Below are 18,324 nucleotides of genomic sequence, written 5' to 3'. Positions count from 1 at the left end.
TGACAAAAAACAAGCAACCTTGTCATAAACACACCATCAGTACCATAGTGGCAAGTGTACATATGATACTGACACATCTGGGCAAACATGTTGATACTAAGGAAAGTTGGAATTATCACCAGCTACATCGGAGAAACGTTTTCAACAAGGAAGTTTCTTTAAAGTGGGGAGGGAGATTTAAAGAGATTTAAGTCAAATGGCTAATGAACTACAAAACAAATTAGCAGACAGATGTTTTCAGAGTTCAAAAATGGAGATATCCTTTAGAAAGAGACACATGTGAATGAGATGAGGGGTACTGAAAAGGGATGGTGATGCCCCTTCAGGCTAGCTATAACAAACAGCCGTTACCACATCTGGGTCTGAAGGTTGAAAGGAAGGCAGAAGTTTAACTAGAGTCTTGAGAGAATATCTACATTGGAGAGGGTTACCAACAGGAGTTGTAGCCTTCTGTAGAAGTCATAGCTGACCCATATCACCTGGCTGGGAAAAAGCTGTGGAGATCAATGTCCTGACCTTCCTCGCCTCCCATCTCCAGAATGCCTACCAATGCTTCCTATTAGCCAAGCCCAGCCAGGCACCAGAGAGTAAGAGAGGGTCTTGATACACTCCATATGGGGCAGCCAGCTGGAGCACAGATCAGGATAGAGAAGGGTAGGGGGTACATCTAGAGCAGCAGAGTATATCTAGCCCACAATCCATTGGAATTCTAATACATACTTTCATTTAATTTATTTGTTAACTTTGTGAGGACCGAGGTTTTTATATTAGTTCTTTCTGTCCAGAAGCCTAGTATATATCTCCCTATTTGTTTTATGTTCTTCATTAAATTTTGTAACTTTCTGCACATAGATCCCTCACCTTTCTTGGAAAATTTATTCTTACATATTTATAATTTTCATTGTCTGTTGGATAACATTAACTTTCCATCCTCTTAATAAGTGGCTCTCAGTGATATGAAGAAAAGGGAGACATCTTTAAAAACATTTCTTAGTTTCAAAAGAATGTAAAATTTTGGTTCCTTCAAAGTGTTTAATTACTCTTATCTGTACGTGTTCAGGTCCTAGCTGCGTATTTATGGCAAGGACAGTTTTAGCCAATGATCCATAACCTGTAACTCAAATTTATTGAAGCAATTATTTATTGCTTGTAAAAAACCACCTCAAAACTTAGTAGCAAAAAACAACCATTTTATTATGCTCACAAATGTTGGGAATCAGGAGTTTGGGCTGGACTAAGCTGGGTGCTTCCACTACTGGACTCTCTCAGGTCACTCATATGGCTATAACTACCTGAGAGTTCAGCTAGGGCTGGATGGTCTAGATGGCCTCACCCCTATGTGTGGCAGTTGGTGCTGTCAGCTGGGCCTCTCAGTGTTGTTTCTCATCCTCAAGATGGTCAACCTGGTCTTTTTCATATGGTGGCAGGAGAAATCCCAGGAACAAGAGAAGGCAGCTACAAATCACAAGGGTTTTTCGAGCTTCTGTTTATGTCACATTTGCTACTATTCCAATAGCCAAAGCACGTTACTTGGCCAAGCATCAATGTGGGAGGGAACCATAAAAGTGCATAGATCCTGGGAGGCATGATTCATTAGGGACAATTACTTTAACAATCTACCACAGCTGTTATTCAGAAGTTAGCCAGACACACCAGTAGCTAGCACAATTGTCTGCTTATTTTCCCATCCTGTCTGGGTTCCTCATGAAAAACTATTCAAATGTCTTCCAAAAACAATGCATGGTAGAAATCCCAAGAGGGAGGCCTTGAGGCTATAGTCTGGTCTACCTCTGACCTGCTTGTGCCACCAAATGCCAACAAAAGGAAAAATGAACCTTAATTACATATTGCAAGTTAAAGAAGCCAGTCCGGAAAGGCTACATACTGTATGATTCCAATTATATGACATTCTGGAAAAGGCAAAACTATGGAAACAATAAAAATTTCAGTAATTGCCAGGGATTGAAAATGGAGGGAGAGATGAATAGGTGGATCACAAGAGTCTTAGAGCAGTGAAACTATTTGGTATGATATTATAATGTTAAATACAAGACATTGTGCATTTGTCAAAAACCTTAAATCTCTAGGGGCACCTGCGTAGCTCAGTCGGTTAAGTGTCTGCCTTAGGCTCAGGTCATGATCCTGGAATCCCAGGATCGAGCCCTGCTTTGGGCTCCCTGCTCACTGAAGAGCCTGCTACTCCCTCTCCCTCTGCCCCTCCCCCCACTTGTGCTCTCTCTCTCTCTCTCTCTCTCTCTCTCACTCTCTATCTCAAATAAATAAATAAAATCTTTTTAAAAACCCATAAAACTCTATAACACAAAGTGTGAACCTTAATGTAAACTGCATTTCTTTTTTTATTTTTTATTGTTATGTTAATCACCATACATTACATCATTAGTTTTTGATGTAGTGTTCCATGATTCATTGTTTGTGTATAACACCCAGTGCTCCACGCAGCATGTGCCCTCTTTAATACCCATCACCAGGCTAACCCATTCCCCCACCCCCCTCCCCTCCAGAACCCTCAGTTTGTTTTTCAGAGTCCATTGTCTCTCATGGTTCGTCTCCCCCTCCGATTTCCCCCCTTCATTCTTCCCCTCCTATCTTCTTCTTTTTTTTTTCTTAACATATATTGCATTATTTGTTTCAGAGGTACAGATCTGTGATTCAACAGTCTTGCACAATTCACAGCACTCACCATAGCACATGCCCTCCCCAATGTCTATCACCCAGCCACCTCATCCCTTCCACCCCCCCACCACTCCAGCAACCCTCAGTTTGTTTCCTGAGATTAAGAATTCCTCATATCAGTGAGGTCATATGATACATGTCTTTCTCTGATTGACTTATTTGGCTCAGCATAACACCCTCCAGTTCCATCCACGTCGTTGCAAATGGCAAGATCTCATTCCTTTTGATGGCTGCATAATATTCCATTGTGTACATATGTATATATATATATATATATATATATATATATATATATATATATATACCACATCTTCTTTATCCATTCATCTGTCGATGGACATCTTGGCTCTTTCCACAGTTTGGCTATTGTGGACATTGCTGCTATAAACCTTGGGGTGCATGTACCCCTTCAGATCCTTACATTTGTATCTTTGGGGTAAATACCCAGTAGTGCAATTGCTGGATCATATGGTAGCTCTATTTTCAACTTTTTGAGGAAACTCCATACTGTTTTCCAGAGTGTAAACTATGCATTTCAACTAATAAAATGTGTCAACATTGGTTCATCAATTGTAACAAAGGTCCCACCCTAATGTAATATTATTCAGCCTGTAAAAAGAAGAAAATCCTGCCATTTGTGACAACCTGGAAGACATTATGCTAAGTGAAATAAGCTAGACACAGGAAGACAAATATCACATGATTTCATTTACATGTAGAATCTAAAAAAATAAGTCAAAATTATAGTGACAGAGTAGAATAGTGGTTACCAACAGTTGAAGGTGGGAGAAAGGGGAGATATTGATCAAAGGATACAAACTTTAGACATAAGATTAATAAATTCTGGAGACCTAATATACAACATGGTGATTATAGTTAGTAATAATGCTTTGTACACTTGAAATTTGCTAAGAGAGCAAATTTTTATACAAAAATATCATAACTAGGGGAGGCGATGGATATGTTAAGTAGTCTGATTGTGATCATTTCACAGTATATACATATATCAAAACATCACATTGTATATCTTAAATATATGCAATTTTTATTTGTTAAAAATAAATAAACAAGAGCGCCTGGGTGGTTGAGTCAGTTAAGCATCTGCCTTTGGCTCAGGTCATGATCCCAAGGTGTTGGGATTGAGCCCCACGTCGGGCTCCCTGCTTGGTGGGGAGCCTGCTTCTTCTTCTCCCTCTGCCGCTCCCCCTGCTTGTGCTTGCTCTCTCTCTCTGTCAAATAAATAAATAAAACATTTAAATAAATAGATAGATGATAAATAAATGATGATAGATAAATGATAGATATATAGATAAATATTAAAAACAATAAGAAGAGAAACTGTGAGGGGAAGAAGGTTTGAGAACTCCATACTATTTGCTCAATTTTTCTGTAAACCTAAAACTGCTCTAAAAAATAACCTATTGATTAAGGGGGAAAAAAGTGTGAAAAAAGAGAAAGGGAACTGTGGTAGACATATTGGTAGCTCCCAATGAATAACTCCTCCCAGTGTTTATGCCCTTGTGTAGTTCCCTCCCACACTGACTCTGGGCTTGACCTTGTGACCTGTTTTGGCCAGTGAAATATTAGCAAGCATGATACAAATAGAGGCTTATTTTCTAGGAATGCTCCTTCTTGGAGCCCAGCTGCCATGTTCTAATAAAACCTGAGTTAGATCCTGCTGGAGAGGGGAAAAGGCTACTTAGACCCTGAAAGACAAGATATCATGCAGAGAGAAAACACATGGAGGAGAACCAAGGCACCCCAGCTCAGCCACCAGCTGAACTCAGACACAGACTGATCCCAACAAATATCTCTGAAACAAAAGAACCAGTCAGCCAAACCCACAGTGTCATGAGAAATAATAAATTGTTTTGCTTCAAGCCACTAAGCTTTGGGGTAGTTTGTTGTGCGGCAATAGATAATTGAAACAGGAAGCTTTCCTTTAAAAAAAAAAATTGAAAAACTGAGATGGTGGGATGTGAGCACAGCTTTGTATCTTAGTTTTTTCCCTGTGTAAAACAAGCTTTTCAGAATAAGAAACAAAGCAAGATATTGGCCTTGTTAGCAAGCAATAGATATTAGAAGTCCCTTATTTTTCATAGTAATTCCTTACATTTATATAAATGATTTGTAGATAGCAAGGTATTTTCCTATGAACCCCATATTCTAATGGTGAAAACATGGAGGCCAGAATGAGATTTTGGGAACTGATGCAATATAAGGCCATAACTTATTCCTAAGCAAGAATAATATGATGAAAATCATATTTGAGAATAATTCTTCTAGTATCCATACATGGGATCATTTAGAGCAAAGAATCTTGAAGTCCATGAAATAAGCCAAGTTGTAAGGCAGGTGGAAAATATCAAGGGAAATGATAATAAGAATCTTAGAGGGATGCCTGGGTAGCTCAGTTGGTTAAGCATCTGCCTTTGGCTCGGGTCATGACCCCAGGGTCCTGGGAACCAGCTCAATGTTGGGCTCCCCTGCTCAGCGGGGAGCCTGCTTCTCCCTCTCCCTCCGCTGCTCCCCCTGCTTGTGTGCTCTCTCTCTCTCTCTCTCAAATAAGTAAATAAAATTTTAAAAAAAGAATCTTAGAGACGTAGCTGATAAAGGATCCACAAGATTTACAATCTAATTAGATATGGTGAAAAAGAAAAGTCAAAATGGGCTTTGTATTGGTTTTCTATTGCTGCTCTGCCAAATTACAACACCCATTTATTATTTTTCAGTTCTGTAGGTAGAAGTCTAATATGGGTCTCACTGGACTAAAATCAAGGTGTCAGCAAAGCTGTACTCCTTTTTGGAGGTTCTAAGTGAGAATTATTTTCCTTACACTTTCCAGCTTCTAGAGGCCACCCACATTCCTTGCTTCATGACCCTCTTCCCCCATCTTCACAGCCAGCAGCATTGCATCTGTCTGAGGCTTTCATTCCTAGTCACATCTGCCTGTGACTCTCCCTCTGCCTCCTTCTTCCACTTTTAAGGATGCTTGTGATTATATACTGGGCTCACCTGGATAATCCAGGAGACTCTCCCCATTTCAAGGTCAGTTGATTAGCAACCCTAATTCCTTAATTCCTACAACCTTAATTCTCCTTTGTCATGTAAGCTAATATAGTCGCAGTTTCTGAGATTAGGACATGGACAACTTTTGGGGTTTGGGAGTACTATTCTGCCTGCCACAAGCTTCAGGAGTTAGAACTTAGGAGCTCAAAAGGATGGTAGTGCCACTGATGATGATGGAGAAAATGAAAGGAATTCATTTGGATGGGAAGACAACAAAGGTTTGCGAAGTGAGGTGAAGTGTCCAAATGGCGATGATCCCCAGAACCATTGATCTTGAGGATCTAAATCCCAGGAAACTCATCATGACTAGGGACAAGAACTTAGAGAGCTTTACACTTGGAAGTGAAGTCTTAAAGCCCTTTGAGCCACTGATCTCACATAGTCATTTTAGAAAGGGAATAACACAAGGATAAGAAGCTGAAAAAGGAGGTGCCCACATCACCTCTTCTCTAGACCCAGCATGGGCAAACATCCATTCTTTGGAGAACTGAAAGGAACCAAAGGAAGGCCTAGTGGGCCCTGAAGATGGTGCAACAAAATTCCAAAGGGCACCATTTAGCTGGTCCTTTCAACCACATCTGTGGCCCAGATGTTCCATGTAACCAGAGCACGTGCCCACACCAAAAAGCCAACATTATATGCTCCATGAGGTCTGTGGCCAATGTAAAAGTGTGGAGGAACCTGTCCACATGGCAAACCAAGTTTGTTATTTGTGTCACATCAAAGCCAGAGCCTCAATGAATTACTGCCCTCTGAGGTCATTTAATTATGATTAAGTGAACTAAGAACCAGTGTAAATGGCATTTTATACTCCAGTGAATTAAGGTATGAGATGTAGCCGAAGTGAATAAGATTTATGGCCCAAATTCATGCAACCTTACAGTAATTTCATGACACTTTTACTATGAGGCAAGCGATGCCAGCTCTTGAAATAATTAAAAGTACATACCAACTCTAAGGCTGGGCTTCAGGCATTTATGGGAAACCAGGAGACAGAATGAGGAGCAGGTTTATTTGTGCCTAATTTACTCTGGATAGCAGCAGCTGTTTCTTTTACTTGCAGCAAAAGTCTTTATTAGGGTGGGAAGACTGACCCTGAGCAGGCCATGCTGGCTCCAGGAGGTCAGACCATACCACACATCTCCAGGAGCCAGTTCCTCCCCAAAAGAATTATTCCTTCCCCAAATGAGAAATGCTTCATATACAAGTAGCTTTTCAAATTCCTGCACTCAGATTCCACTGTCCTCTGCAAATCCCTTTGTGCCCTCAAGATAACCATCCATAGATGCAATGAATCACTGTCCACAGACCCCAAGGGAACTGGCAGAATGGGATATGGGTCAGCCGGAACCTGCCTCATTTACCTTTGTCATTTTGTTCCCCACTTCCAGCTTTCGCTTGCCTTCTGGTACTTCTACTTCTTCAGGTTTATGCACCAATTGACATCTTCGTGGATTCAGATTTTGCACTCCATCTCAGAAATTCTGATTTCACCTCTCCTATTAAATGTGGGAGGTCCCATGAACCAAACCCAGAGCCAATAAGGGAAGACCTCCATTACCTTCAGCTTCTCATATTTCCAAGTTAAGAAACTTCAAGTATGAGGATGAATCTTTGCCATTATAATCAGTTAAGTTCAAATATAGGACAGAATCTTTTCCTGGCAGCTCCTGACACTCATAACAGTGCCTGATTATATCAGGCATAAAGAAAACAAGGAGATGAAGAGAATGTTGTTAACCTCTAATCACTGAATAAAACAATATATTTTTATTTATCAGGTCAGATGAGTTGAAGAGCTTGACTATTGCAATATTATCCTAACTAATCTCCCCATCTTTAATCTTGCCCCACTCTAATCCAGTCTCTCTCTCTAAAATGAATAATTTTTCTAAGCAACAAATCAGTTTAAGTCCCTTTCTTTATAAAACCTTTCAGTGGACCCTCATTGCCTATTGGGCAAAGTCTACACTCCTTATCATGGCCAACAGCAGAACTTCCCAACCAGTGTGCCCTAAATGGATTACAGATATACCCAGATATTGATCCCCTCAGCCCTGTGGGAAACCTGGAGTAGATGATCCCCAGAAACTTTGACCTTAGGAAGAGAAGTCTTTTGAATTACAAACAAAGTTGGAAAGAGGCCTTTCAAAACTTCGGTGCTTCCCTCCCTCTCTAACCACTTATTTAGTTCCTAAATGCACACACACACACACACACACACACACACACACACACACACTATTTTTGCCACATGAATGTATATATGCTTAACATCTAGATTATATAGAACACTATAAAGCATCAGAATCACCAAGTGAACAAATTAAAATGCAGATTCACAGACCCCGCTACAGATATACAGTAAGTCTGGAAATCTGAGTTTTAAAAAAACAGTCTAACTCTGATGCAGATGGTTTGTAGACCACACCACCAGAATTACAGCCTACTCCAGCTATACTGGATCATACCATAATTCTTCAAATGCACATCCTCTCTCCCTTGTCTTTGCTCATGCAGCTCTCTGTGCCTGGGATGCCTGTCCCCCATCTGATCACCTAACTAATCCTTATTTATGCTTTAGGCCTATGCTTAGACCTTATTTCCACTGGATAGCTTTCCCAGACTCCAGAGAGCATGTTAGGTTTCCCTCCTATTTTCTCTCTGAGGCTCCATACTTCTCTTGTGGGACTTAAATGATTACCTGCCATAGAGGCAGAGATCATGTCAATCTTGTTTACTATTTTATCCCTAACACACTCTAGTATATAATCTAGTTCACTATAGGCATGCAGTAAACATTTAAACTAATGCCTTAGCTTGAATAAAGGTCCCAAAGGAAATTTAACTTCAATCAGCCATTTGAGATCTAGGTGTGATAACCTCTGTCATCTTCAAAATAGAGCAAGCCACCAATCTAACTCTAGATGCAGAGAACCAGGAACGTAATTCTTCCCTGTTTCCCAGTTTGTATAAACATTCCTCGTGCTTTGTAGCAAAACTGGAAAAGTGCTGCTGCCCCCCCAATTTTGTCCTCTGTGGATGGCATCCTTTATCACTTCTAAGGCCCAAAGGTACACCAAAAGACCTTCTTTGTCATCTCTGACATAGTTTCTCATTTATCAGCATCTTGACAATGACTTTTATTGCCCAGTATCACTCAGAATTTTTTTCCTTCTGGCTTCTTTTCTGAATGGTTTTCTCCTATCCTAACAAAAGATGACATTTCACTTTCTTCTAAACCAGAGGGTTGTAAAGCATTCCTCAGGCCCTTTCATTCTCTGTTAATAGGGGTACCAGTTTTAGGGCAACCTGGTTTGTCCAGGACATTCCCACTTTTAACATTGAAAGTCCCCTATCTCCTTATTTTCCCCATCCCCCAGCCCCTGGCAACCACTGTTCTACTCTCTGGTTCTATGAGTTCAACTTTTTGTAATTCCACATATAAGCAATATCATACAGTATTTGTCTTTCTGTGTCTGGCTTATTTCACTCAGCATAATGTCCTCCAGGTTCATTTATGTTGTCACAAATGGAAGGATTTCTTTCTCATGGCTCAATAATATTCCACTGTATAAATATAATACATTTTCTTTATCTATTCATCCAATGATGGATACTTAGATTATTGGTCAACAACAAAAACTTTCCAGGTGCCTGGATGGCTTAGTTAAGCTTCTACCTTCAGCTCAGGTCATGATCCCAGGGTCCTGGGACTGAGCCCTGCTCAGCAGGGAGCCTGCTTCTCCCTTCCTCTGCCACTCCCCTTGCTTGTGCTCTCTGGCTCTATCTCTCTGCCAAATAAATAAAATCTTAAAAAAAAAAACAAAGACGAAAACTTTCAGTTAAATGAGTAAGTTTGGGGGATCTAATGTACAACATGGAGGTTATGGTTAATAATGCTATATTGTATACCTGAAATTTATGGAGAGTAGATCTTACATGTTTTCATCACACACATAAAAGAAATGGTAACTATGTGAGGTGATGGATGTGTTAATTAACTTGATTGTAGTAATCATTTCACAACATATACATATATTAAATTATCATGTTGTATATCTTTAAAAATCACATTTTGTAACCTAAATATATACAATTTTTATTTGGCAATCATACTTCACTAAAGCTGGAAAAAATAGTCTTTTAGAAAATAGAAAAGGAAAGAAAGACCCCCTCTTTCAGGAAACCCCTTAGTTCTGGGCAAACCAGGATGGTTGGTCAACCTAAATTTGCATTTACAACAGTAACTGATTCCCCCAGCCCTCAGATAAGTAAATGCGGGCTACTCAACCCTGGAACCAATAGGGATCCTCCAGTTGAGATTTCCAAGAACTGTACTGGGACCATCATTTCCACACCCATTATCAATGCTATTCCATCTCCACTGGTTCTGGGATGTAGTGCTTTTATATCTAAGTAGTCAGTCTCTCTTATACACACACCACCTGAAAGACTCCCCAACTCTCACAAGTATACAATTCACACAGTAAAAAGCAATGTTTGATTTATCTGTTCTGGGCCTGTTCTCACTGCTTTAAATCTAGGCTTCATTGCCCTCATGACTTCTGGGCAGAGATTTTTTTTTTTTGTAATTTTTAAAATTGAAATAAAATTTGCCATTTTAAAGTGTTTGGGTAGGGGGCGCCTGAGTGGCTCAGTCATTAAGAGTCTGCCTTTGGCTCAGATCGTGATCCCAGGGTCCTGGGATCAAGCCCCACATTGGGTTCCCTGCTCCGCGGGAAGCCTGCTTCTCCCTCTCCCACTCCCCCTGCTTGTGTTCCTGCTCTTGCAATCTCTCTCTATCAAATAAATAAATAAAATCTTAAAAAATTTTTTAAAAAGTGTTTGGGTGGGTTTTTTAGTATATTTACAATGTTATGCAAACATCATCCCTTCTAATTCCAGAACATTTCCAACACCCCCCAAATATACCCCATATCTGGGCAGAGGTCTTTAAGGTCCCCTCCACTATTGAATACACCTGTTCTTCAAATGTGATGATGATAAAAACAATAGATTCTGCATTTTCAATTTTTTATCTAATAAACAGAAATGAGATATACCAATCCAATATGTCTGGTCCCCTTTGCAACCAAAGACATCACATTTGAGGATAACATAATAAAAATAACAATTCCCTAGATCACATAATATAATAATAATAAATGCTTCCATTTATATGCTACTGTACAGCTTAAAAGGGGTCTCATATTCTCTTTCTCATTTGATAATATATACATAACTCTCAAACTCGTGCAAGGTCTCACAGCTGGTCAGGAGCAAAGCCAGAGCAGAACCTCTGACTTGACTCTTAGTCAAGTGCTTTTCCCTGACTCTATATTGCCTCTCTGGCTGGGATGATTGTTAGCCCAGCCATTGTTTATGGAGCCAATCTTTATTTTGATATATAGCTGACTAGCCTTTGATAAGATTCTAACTCCCAAAGTTAGTTTTATTTGCCTACTCAAATTCCAACCAAGCAGAGAGGCAACTGAGGATGACATCCAAAAGGCAGTTATGGCCCAAACTGAAGACCCTACTTGACACATCCACCCTGAGGACAAAGTGAACACACACTTCAGAAAACAGATATCACTGGAAGAGCTTCAGCCTCCCCAAACATGCATTTCTCCTCTTTAGAGGTCACCCAGACTAAAATACTCATTTGTATTTCCCCCTTGATCCTAGGATTTCCTTAATCTCTCCTAGAGGTGCTAATTAGGAAAAGCCAGAGGACCATGTGGTATTAATGACATTAACCCTTCATATCTACACCAGGCTCTATGGTTTATAAAGACTTTTCACATTTATTAGATTTATTTAATCCTCTCAACAATCTTGTGAGGTAGATAAGCATTATCCACACTTAACATAAAAGGCAACTGAGACCCAGAGGGGTAACCAGACATGTTTTTTTGTCCTACAGTTAGTAGGTGAAAGAGTCAAGAGTCAAAGACAGGTGCCTTGATGAGGCCACATGTTATATATTCAACTTCCATCTGGGAGACTTGACTAGAGGGTTAGCCTCCTGGTACATTCTTGTCATGGTTAGCTATGGGCTGTCCCTGGGCCCAGGGAGTTATATCTCTTTAAGCTCCCAGCCCATAATTCCAAGGCTCCCCGTACCTACCTAATACCTCATATTGCCTACCTAATCCTTATCTCCACCCTCCTAAATCAGACCTTTCCCAGCAACTTTTTCATAGACATATGGGAGAATTAAAGTAGTAAAATTACTAAATACATTCTAAGTAGCACTTTTGGCCTCCCACTCTACTTTTGAATATACCTGCCATTCTATCCGGGGTCTTAATCATACTTCTTTCTGCTTGTTTATAAAAGGTAAGGGAGTCTCTCTAAGTTCCAAAGTCCTTATAAGAGGAGGCAGTCAGACTTGACACCGATAACTGGTTCTGTTGCTTAGTGTATGACCAGAGGCCTGGCTCTAACTCTGGCTCTTGGCTGGCCTCTGTGAACAGAAAGAAGAAAACTCATTTTTTATCCTCTGTTTCCAAAGTCTGATCTAACTATCTGCATGCAAATTCCATGATGGAGTTAAGTGCTTTATGTGGCAGCAGGTGGAAAGTGTTTCATTCCTGATGGGAATTCCTGGGCCCAAGTCCCAAGCTCCTCCTTTCCTTCTCACAGCAGCTCACAGTCCCCTGCTCTCTGATTGCCCCACCATCTCCTAAGCAAAGCAAACAGAATCCCAGCTCAGCTTGGCCCAGCAACATCTCCCTTAAGTGCTAACTGCTTACTTGAATTAGGAACCAGGACCTCCAAGAATAGAGTTTAGTTGTGTGGGGAATTGGCAAGTGCCCTAGGCTGAAAATGAGCAGCCCAGTACTCCTAAGCCTACCTATCTCAAATCATTTCACAGAGTTTTCTCATCTAGAAGGCAAAGATAATAGTGGCTTCCCAGCCTGCCTCCATAAGGGTTTGCACAGAAAATGAAAAGCCTTATCCAAAAATAAATGACAAAGTATAGAATAAACTTGTTCAGCCCACTATCCCTCAGTCCCAGTCCTAAGGCACAGTTAGTCCTTGGTTAGTGGAGAGTGTTCAAAGGACAGCAAAGCAGTTAAAACACACACTGCCTTTCCAGGCCCCATCCTCTACTCTTTTCTCTGAGTCTGAAGGTTATCTAAATTGAGGCTGATGGGGGTGGCATGTAAAGAATGTGTGTGTTTCGGGGGGTGCTTCCACAGCAAGCACAAGAAGGGTCTGAGCATGAGTCTACATATGTATGAGCAAGCATTGAAGTAAGGGTACTAGGGATGCCAAGAGGCATAATGGCTAATGTGCCCAAAGTATGTGAATCACATCCATGTACAAAGAACATCAGTGCCTACCCTCACCCAGCTCTCTTTTCTACCTGCTATTAATTCAATCCTGCAACAAGACCAACCTTTGCTGGGGCTTATGCAAGGAGGTGATCCCTTCTTTTCATTATGATCCCAACTTAGCTCCTGTCTAAAGTTGGAAGAGAGCCGAGGATGAACTCCTGGACCCAATTACTTTGAGAAATGGGGCAAAAAATAGCAGAGAACTAAGGCCTGAGAGGTAAGGTTGCCAGAGCTAGTACTCAGGTTTGAAAGTTTTGCAGGCCAATGACAAGATGTAGGAAGCAGTCAGATTCTTACATGAACAGCAATGTCAAGCAGAGAACTTTCAAGGAGAGGGATAGCTGAGTTTTCTGTCCTCCCTATTATTCTCCTATCAAAGTCACCTTTGACTCCTTGGTCTCATTCTTGTCTTTTTCTGAGCCTAACCCACTTTGTACTTTGTCCTATCCTGTTTCTGATGGGCTATGATAAACCTGACTGAAGAAGTATAGAACAACTGCAGATACTTGCCCTCTCACCCCAACTGGGATCTGCCTACTACTTAATATATTTTCTAGTCATCTCATGTTCATTCTCCAAAGCAACAGTTTCAATTCTTGCCCACTTTCCTTAATGCACTGGCCTCCATCCACTCTTTCTTGGCAGATGATCTTACCGCCTTCTATACCTACAAGATAGCCTTATCAGGCCCAAATGCCTTCCACTCTACCTCAAATATCTCAAACTCTATATCCTAGCTCTCATTCCTCTCCTTCCTCCTGTCTTTGAAGAAATTAACCAGTGCCTCTATCCATGCTTTCAATTCAGTTCTCACCAGTCCACATCCAGAGCTCTACTCCCTCTTGGGTTGCTTTAAATGTGTGCACTTTTTCTCCCCAGCAAGACCCTGTGACAGAGACTGTTACACTATTCCATAGCTTCCATGGCAAAACTTATAAAGAGCAACTGATGTGAAAGGAATCCGATTTCAAGTATTCAATACACTATAAATCCTTAGAAAATCAGCTTCTGAGGAGCAGTTTAGCATAGTTGTTAAGAGCACATACTTTAGAGCCAGACTACTTGAATTAAAATTTGGCTCCACCATTACTAGCTCTGTGATGTTGGATAATTCACTTTTTTCAAATTTCCAAACATATACAAAAGTTGAAGGAATTTTACAGTGAACACCCATAAACCCACCACTAGATTCTACCATTAAAATTTTACTGTACTTGTTTTATCATATATATATATATATATATATATATATATATATATATATATACACACATACTTACTATCCATCCCTCTATCCATGCATTAGGCCATCCATTTGTTGTTGTATCTCATAGCACATTGCATACATCAGTACAATTCCCCCTAAACACTTCAGCATGCATGTTATTAACTAGAGTTTAGAATTATTTGCATTTAACTTCTCTGTGTCTCAGTTTCCTCATCTATAAAAGAGGGAAATGATAGTACCTACCTCAGAAGATTTGGGCAAGAGTTAATACATGTAAACACTAGGGCTGCCTGGGTGGCTCAGTCAATTAAGTGGCTGCCTTTGGCTCAGATCATGATCTCAGGGTCCTAGGATCAAGCCCTGCATCAAGCAAGGAGTCTGCTTCTCCTTCTCCCTCGGCCCCTCCCCATGCTTGTGTGCACTCGTGCTCTCTCTCTCTCTCTCTCTTGCAAATAAGTAAAATCTTTTTAAAGATACATGTAAACACTTAGAATAGTGCCTACATATAGAAAATAGTCCAAAAAGCTCATCATTATTATTAATACTATAGCAAATCCTACCCACTCCATTGCATCCCTTCCTTCCTCTCCTATCCCCCCAACACACAAATTCATGAATTGTCTCCTAGGTTTTCTGAGGCCCCCACATCAACAGGAGTTTGTTCTTTCTCCCAAAAGAGACAATTTTCTCCAACCTTCACATCCCTTGACACTCAGTCACCCTAACCTGAAATTATAGAACTTCCTTCATGGTCCGGTGACTCCTTTCTCATCTGTCTTTCTTGCACCATAATTTGGAGTACTTGGAGAGAGAACACTTGCAAAGGGCTGAAAAGGTCTCTGTCAAAGGAAGTAACATTCTTCTATACCACACTGCCCTTCTGTTTAAAATCACAGTCCAATCTACTTGAAAATCACAGATGGGGAAAGATTGACTAGAATGTTTGCCATGTAAGCCAAATAAGTAAAGTAGGATAGCAAAGAGAGGGTGGCACATCCTTCCCCTCTCCAAGAGGAGCCAAGTTGCTGAAAAGATTTGTCTAACACTCCCTGTTATTATACATTACAAAGTAGGGGAAGCCCTAACCCAAACACAATCCGCCCATAGCCTTGGACAATTTTCTCTCTGGGCCCCATCGCCATACTTCTTGAGCAAGTTATATATAGTAAGCAGAATTCTAAGATGTGCCCCCAAGATTTCCAGCCCCAGATATATACATCTTCTCCCATTTATTCAATCAAACACTAATTTATGTGTTGTTGTGAAGGGATTTTGCAGATGTGATTAAAGTTCCTAATGAGTTGACTTTATTTTAAGATTATTCTAGGTGAACCTGACCTAATCAAGTGTACACTTAAAATAAGTTAGAGATACTTAAATCAGCAGAGGTTCTCCTATTGGCCTTGGAGAGGCAAACAAATCATGTTGTGAACTGCCTGTGGAGGGGGCCACATGGTAAGGATCTGAGGTTAACCCATAGGAGTTGAGAGTGGTCCCCAGCCAACAGCAAGAAAGAAAATCAAGACCTCGGTCCTACAACCACAAGGAAATACATTCTGCCAAAAATCAGTGAGCTTAGAAGAGGGCTCAAGCCTCAGATGAAAGTGTAGCCCTGTGGAAACCTTGATTTCAGCTTGGTGAGACCCTGAGCAGAGGACCAGCTAATCTGTACTGTGACCCTAACCCATAGAAACCGAGAGATAATAAGTTTGTGTTGTTTTAAGTCACCAAATTTGTGGCAGTTTGTTACACAGCAATAGAAATCTAATAATGTGGGAAATCTCTCTTTTCCCTTAGTTCAATGAAGATAAGGTTGGGATTTGTCAAAAAGAGTTTTTACCAGGAAACCAAAGGAATGAGGGAAAAAACATGAACACAGAGCCAACTAATTTTACTTCACATTGAATTCTAATCCTGAAGTAACTCAAGTAGTTCCACAGGTTGACCTGACACAGCTAATTGGATATCCCATCCCTGTTCCTTCTTCATGGACAATTCACTTTTTTCAAATTTCCAAACATATTTGAATATTCCAAACACTTTAGCACTATCTGGGGTGAAAGAATCAATGTTAAAGCAAACCACTAAGACATAGAACCCTAGGTTCTGGATTAGGCCCTGTTTTACCTCCAAAGCCTTCCTAACCTTCTAGAACAGAAAGGCCCTTTCCTTTCTTGTCCCAGAGATTACTCTTTGGAGTTGTATACCTTTTTGAACCAACATTTCAGTCACTTCTCTAGCCAATCAGAGAGATTTTCAGAACTCTGGCCACCGGAAATCCTACCTTTTCTCCTGGCCTAACCTGCCCTGTGGTCTTTGGACCACTAACTGAAGTTTATTTACAGCCAGTTTGTAGATTTGTGCTCTTTAATTAGTAAAGTGGAAAAAAAAACTGCTGATTGATGCTTCATGGAGCTTCCTCCTTCTTCCCTGCTTATAAGAGCAAATGTGCTTCCAGAAGCTGTTTATCCTCTTAGAACAAGGTGACATTTTTCAACTCCAGTCTCCAAAAAAATTAATGATTTTGTCCCTCCAGGGGACATTTGATGTCTGGAGACATTTTAAATTGTCACAACTGGGTGAAAGTCTGCAACTGGGTAAGAGGATGTACTAGCATCTAGTAGGTAGATGCCAGGGATGCTACTAGACATCCTACAATGCACGGGACAGCATACACACACACACACACACACACACACACACACACACACACACACCAAAGAACTATGTGGCCCAAAATGTCAAGAATGTCAAGGTTGAGAAAGTTTGACATAGAGTGTAGGAAATTGGCTGAAGATGAGGGACTATGCTTCTTTTAGCTATATATAGGGAATGAAGTAGAAAATAAGGCAATGGAGGAATGCCAGGGCCCACACATCACAATATCCACCCCTGCCATAGAGGTCTTTTGGTTAAGAGCCCTAAAAGCAATGCTCCAACTCTCCCCCGCCTGGAACTTTTGAAAGAGGACTTTACGACCACAGTTCCCATCACAATTCTAGAAACACTATCCATACTACTATGAGTGAGAGTAACTTACCCTCACAAAGGAGAGAAGACTCAGCAGAAAGGAACACAGAGAAAAAAGCAGAGAAACAGAAACAGGGACATGGGCAGCATGCAAAAAAAAAGAAGAATATGCACAGGAAATAACCAAGTATCCATTTGGATACCCACAAAATAAATCATGTAACTGGGGAAAAGTTAATCTAAAAGGCAAATATTTCTGAGATAAGGGGAAGCTGAAGAACATCAAAGCTGAAAGCTTTGGACCCCTGGCCCTACTAACCAATGAGCCAGGGGTTGGCCTTAACCTAGGGTGAGTTGCAGAAGTCATTTTGGTCTGTCCCAGGGTCCAACTGAGGCACAGGGAAATCTGGCACCCTATACAAGGTCCTGGTCATTAGGAAAAATACCTTAAGTTGAGCAGACTGCCAGCAGAGACCTAGAAAAGATCTTAAAATATGATACTGGGGAATCAGCAGGTATAATTTATTAAGACAGATGAAAGAAACTAAGTCTGGACTAGAGCAAACCTGAGAAGGGAACAAGCAATATGCATGTATTTGAACCATATAAACAAGCTAAAGGAAATAGTTGGGATAGGGGTAGGGGGATCATGGGCAGGAGGGTACTGAGTCTCAGGGGAAACAAGAAACCAAAAAGGTAATGCAGGACACAAAAAAACCCATCTCTATCTGCAGATCCAGTGTGTTTGGGCTGGCCCTGGATGCCAAAAACAACTTTTGCTTGGTTGGTGGAGAGGATAATCATATTTTTTGTATCAGACCCTACCACTCAAACTTCCTTTACCCAAAGTTGTCTCTTCAATATAGTCAACTTTCAAGGCAATATAGCATCCTAGGGAAAGACAGATCCCTTCCAAATAAGGTGGGCAGAAAAGGCTTCACAAAGGTTTATTGGCTGACTCCATTTGTTGAATAAATCTTTACTAAGAACCAAAATTGTGCAGAAGATTGTGCT

This window comes from Eumetopias jubatus, unplaced genomic scaffold (assembly GCF_037043125.1).
Source record: "Eumetopias jubatus isolate StellerSeaLion01/CBP00866 unplaced genomic scaffold, mEumJub1_p1.0 scaffold_11, whole genome shotgun sequence".
NCBI lineage: Eukaryota > Metazoa > Chordata > Mammalia > Carnivora > Otariidae > Eumetopias > Eumetopias jubatus.
The sequence above is the reverse complement of the archived record's forward strand: the minus strand, read 5'-3'. Positions refer to the sequence as shown.